Here is a 6,000-nt window from a genome sequence, read left to right as displayed (position 1 = left end):
CAAGTGGGTGACTGTTAGATTAGGTGTCTAATCCCATAACTATTATTGGTATGTACTTGAATTGATAATGGTATGGTCCTTTTGGGTTGCCTTCATACGTGCAACTAGACTGGATGATTAATTGAGGAAGAGGAAGAATTTATTAATTTGATTAATAAATTGGAATTAATGATTTGTTAATATGTTATGGAAATAATATATTAATTAGTAATCATATTATTAATAGTGCAGGGACTATTTAATAGTGCAGGGACTAAAGGAATTTAATCAGAAATTAATTTGGAATTGATTTTTGGAATAAAGGAATTATTTAATAGTACAGGGACTAAAAGTGCGATTGTTCAATAGTTGAGAAAAACGGTCCAGAACCTTCCTAAGTAAGGGTGGACGGTTTTATTATGATAAATGTAAGCACTATTCTAGAGTTTCTAGAATATCTTATCATATATGGATAACCAAAGGAGGTGGATAATTACCATATTTGAAATTAAGGTTAATCCATAGCATCCTTTGTGCACTATATATAGAACCTTAGGGCTATGATTTTCGACTACTCTTTGATAGAAGTCAAAGCCGAAAATTTCATCTCTCCTCCTATCTCATATCATTCTCTTGCATTATGATTTTGTGAGCCATTAGAGGTGTTACACTTGTGACACTAAGTTCTCAAGCTTCAAAGATCTACAAGGGATTCATTGTTATTACAATATAACAAACAAGGTATGTAACATAACCCTAGTTTTATGTACATTTTGAAAATAGTATACCTCTCCTAGGGTTTCTCTTTTTGTGTTCAAGTTTTCATACTCAATACAGAAAACCTAGATCCAAAGCATTTGGGTTGTATGCACACTTAGGAATTGTTGTTATGCTCAAACCCATCATTATCTTCATGTGGGTGATTGGAAGTAAGTCGAAGCTAGTATAGTTCTTTGTTACTACGGTGGTTACCTACACACATATCGAGGTAAGTTTCACCTCACTGTATCCGTGGGTTGAAGACGCCAATGTCGCCCTACTCACTTTGGCTATCTGTTAATAGATGGATATCTAGGGACTGTACATAGTCATGTAGGATAGAATGAGGACTCTTTATCTAAGATCTTTCACATGTTCCTTGTTTGGTTGCGGTTCAGGAGTAGGATCACCAGTACGGGTGTCTATATCACCTCTGATTATATATAGTCATGCATTCCTTGGATTGTTGATATTTAGTATGTTGCTATGTTGTAGTGATCTGTAGATCTATATGTTATATGTACTTACTGGTTATCATATGGTGGAGTGCGCTAGGGACTGTCTGTGGTCATGTAGGATAACCTGAGAACTCTTGATCTAGGCTTTCTTGCAAGTTCCTTGTTTGGTTGTGGCACTAGATTAGGATCCTCTGTTCGGGTGGCTATCTCGCATCTGGTTACTTATGGTTACGTGTTTCATGGAGTTTAGTTGGTAGAGGGATTGTGTGCTGTGAGAAGACTAGTAAGTGATAGTGAGTTGTATGATTGATGTTTGCATGTATTATATGCATACTTGACCCTTGATTATTTACATCTCGACATGGTATGTTTAGTTAGGTTGAGGCAATCCTACTTTGTGCTGAAGGCCAAGATACCTGGTGTGGGCCGGCTGTGAGCTGTAGGCATGAAAGCAAGGATGAGAGGTTGGGTTGAGGTGGTAAGGCCAACAAACCCGATATAGTTTGGCATTCCAGTCCAATGACTGATTGGTCCTGTTGCTCGTTTCTCTCTTTGGTTATTTGTGGTATTTTGGGGAAAACTCACTAAGCTTGTGCTTATCGAGTTGTTTATTGTTTTAGGTATCATCGATGTCTATGGGAAGGCAAAGAGGGGACTGTACACGCTCATCAGTAACATTGATGATTTCGTGTTTTCTATGATACTCTGATTTTAATAAATGTACTTTGGAATAAACGGTTTTCTTAATAAGATTTATTAATTTGGAAGTTTTACCTTAATAAAAAAATTAAAAAATTTGGGTTGTGAAAAATGGAACGGTACAAATCTAAGGTGTGCCTAAAGTATCCACCCTCCCTTATTCCTCTGTTTTCTCTGTAATTAATCATCACCACCTATCACCACCCTTGAAACCATGATGCAATGTTACCATTACCACAACCCTTGAAACCACCCACCATTCAAAACCACCACTAGTAACCACGACACCAAATCAAATGAAACTAATATAAAATCAAAATTTAAACTTGAAATTAAAACAAAACCAAAATCAAACTTGAAACGAACCTATAAAAGAAATTGATTTAGCCAACTCCAGATGTCAACCATCGATTAAAACTAGAGGTATTAATTTATAACATGGCGTGACAAAAATACAAGTCGCAAAATGAATTGGGACAAAATTGAAATTCGAATCTATGTTATTGTCTTGTGTAAAGAATATGATGCCGTGTTTGTGCTCAGAGTTCAGCACAAAATTAACATGATTTAGAATGTGGTTGTCGTATTTCCCGTGGTGTGTATGATTAGGTATGGTATAAATAAAGTAATGTTTATTTTATGTTATCTTTGTTAAGTCGTTTTTAATTTGATTTGTTTGTGTGTTAATGAAAAAACTTGATATTGTTGCGTGTCATGTTCATGTTCCATAAAATATTTTCATGTTATTTTGTGTTATACAAAAACACGACATAATTTTCTGTTTTGACATCCTTACTTAAAACTAGAAAAAGAAATTGAATCTAAGGCTTGGGGAGTATGTGTGGCATTTGCATGGCATCACCTCTCAATCATGGCATGACAGAATGACAAATAGAAATGACATGTTTTTGGAGAGAGAGAGAGAGAGAGAGAGAGAGAGAGAGAGAGAGAGAGAGAGAGAGAGAGAGAGAGAGAGAGAGAGAGAGAGAGAGAGAGAGAGAGAGAGAGAGTAATTTTTTTTATTAGCTTTCTTATATTTTACCAAGTTAACCTATTCCTTCAAAGGGACATGTCATTTATATTGTATGACAAAAATAATATAGAAATTACATGGCAAACAGTTTGTGACTTCAAAGTTGATGCATGACATGATATGTTCCACTCTTTCAAATCTAGTCGAAAAAATCTCAAAACAATAGTTCTAAGAAACTTCATCAAAACCAACAATACATACTTGACATCTCCCTCGATTTCAAGCAACATCAAAACTAAAATATATATATATATATATATATATATATATATATATATATATATATATATATATATATATATATATATATATATATATATATATATATATATATATATATATATATAACCATGTTTATATGACAGATACATTACATAGAAAATACATAATTTCAAATGAAAAAAAAAAAAACAAGAAAAACACTGAGTTCTAACAAACCTGCATCAATTCCAAAAAAACCAAAATTGCATTACAAATGATTATTTAAACCAGCTTATAAATGAATAATCTAAACTAGAAAGAAAAAAAAAAATTAAACCCTAGCTGTTGATGTTTTTCTTATCGATTCAATTATGTTGGTAACTGAGGTAGAGATACGACGATCTGTATTTTGGTTTCAAGTGATGGTAAGTTGAACGAAGATTAGGGTGATGTTAGTGATTTTAGGCTCTTGAACAATGAAGGGTTCTAAGAAGAAAGGATGTTGGATAAATGAAAAATGAGTTTTTTTTAATACACTTAAAAATCAATTAATTAATCGAAAACAAATATATAGGAGATAAATTAATAAATAATTTTAAAATAGTAATATATAATAATCATTTTATTTCTAATAATTGACAAAAATAACGTATTCAAGTTCAAAATAACAAAATATTTTCAATTGTAAAACAAAAAGAAATCTATAGAAAAATCCTAAATTTTTGGGAAAAGTTTCAACAAAGTCATAATTTTTTTTTGAACAGAAAATTCTCATTATTTTGAGAAAATCATATAATCTGTCATTTGCTGGTCAAATATAAAAAATGATTTTTTTCGTTAAGTCGGGCAAAATGTTAAATAATTGGAACTTTTTTATTTTTAAAAAAAACTTTTGGAACATTATTGAAACTTTTCCCAAAAGTTTTGGACTTTTGTGTAGATTTCCCGTATAACAAACCATAAAAATAAAACACACATATTTGATCAAACTACCGTCTTTATAAGCATCCGTAACAATTAACACATTTATCCAAAACCCATAATCATTTATCTAAAATATATTGATATTAATAATAATAATAATAATAATCTATTATAATAACTGAAAATCATTTTTGCAAATGTTATATTCTAATTGCATTCCATACATATTATTTTCTAAGATTTTTTAATTTATTGTTTTTTCCACTTGTTATTTTTTTTTATTAATTTTCACATAATATTTAAAAGTAATAATTATAATAAATGTAATGATAAATGCATATCAATTTATTTAATAGAAATTTTCTTTTAAGTTCTAAGTTATTAAATTTAATTCAATTATTTCATATGTTTATATATATATATATATATATATATATATATATATATATATATATATATATATATATATATATATCTTTACTATCTTATAAAACAAATCCCACTATTTCTAAAAATAGATTGAATAAAATAATAATATTTTTTTAAGACGTCCAAATCATTAAGCTAATTATACAACTAATTACTAATAAAATAATATTAAAATTTAAACAAACTCCTATAAATCTTCTCTTCCAAAGTTTTGACCAAATTTTTTTTCATCCAAATAAATACTCAACACCCTATAATTTGATCATTTCATGAATTTTCTTTATTTTTGATATGACATGTTTCCTAAAACAAACTAATGATTGAATTGAAAATAATCATTCTCCATCGAAAATAAATTAATTGTCGAAACAAACTATTTGTCGCCCGCCGCTTTGCGCGGGTAAACGGCTAGTATATATATATATATATATATATATATATATATATATATATATATATATATATATATATATATATATATATATATAAATGAAAAAAAAAAGATAAAAATAACAAATTGAACATTAGATTTTAATAATTCAATATTTTCTTTCTTTATAAATTCAAACTCCTTAAATTTATACAAATTTATAATTTTTTAATAAACAGATCGATCAAAATAATAAGATATTAAAATAATATGATTTATGTGCTGAACTGATATCTATATTCAGTTAAATTCACAAGATTGAAAAGAGGGGAAGTATATGTGTCCACCTAAAAAGCTCCGTAGAATTTAATCCGAAAGCACATTAGTTTCATGAACTACCCATGCAAATAAAGATTAAAATTTTCACGATAATCCACTTTAAAATGTTTTGACTTTTCAACTACTTTCAAACTTCCATCATTATTCATTCAATGCTCTCGTAGCTTCGATTAATCCTTATAACGATAAAAGTGTATATTTGAAATGTTTGATCCAAGATACAATAATATCATAAAATATATGTAGTTCAACACAACATTATTTGATGTACTTAATGTCTATAACATTACAATATATACAGAGGTTACTGTTATGTAAATAACGGTAATAGTTTTGTATTCTTTAACAGATTTGGTTTAATTTTGGATATCTAATAGCTGCAATAACCAATTATGACAATCAAGTGGATTGTCAAATTGTCATTGAAATTAAGCCCATCTTTAAAGGAAAATTGAATAACTTTATTACTTGTGTATTAAAATTTTGAGAAAAAGACTAGTATACTCACTTTTTTTTATATAATTTGTTAAAAATATCTTAAAATTTTACTTATTTATCAAATCTGTTATAAAAGAGTCAACAAAGATCAACCACAATAGTGTAAGCCCATAATCAAGAAAATAAAACCACAATAAATGACAATTACTTGGCATATTAATAGAATCCACAATAAAAGAGATGGTTTACAAGGTAAAAACCAATAATATGAGGAGAGTATATAAAAATGGAGTCAATCCATAGTCCATAGTTAATAGACCATAGGGAAAATGACACAAATGTTCTACAAAGTTTTTAGGATTGTTCCCATT

This window comes from Lactuca saligna, chromosome 1 (assembly GCF_052625555.1).
Source record: "Lactuca saligna cultivar CGN05327 chromosome 1, ASM5262555v1, whole genome shotgun sequence".
NCBI classification, from domain to species: Eukaryota; Viridiplantae; Streptophyta; class Magnoliopsida; order Asterales; family Asteraceae; genus Lactuca; species Lactuca saligna.
Note: the sequence above shows the minus strand (reverse complement) of the source record.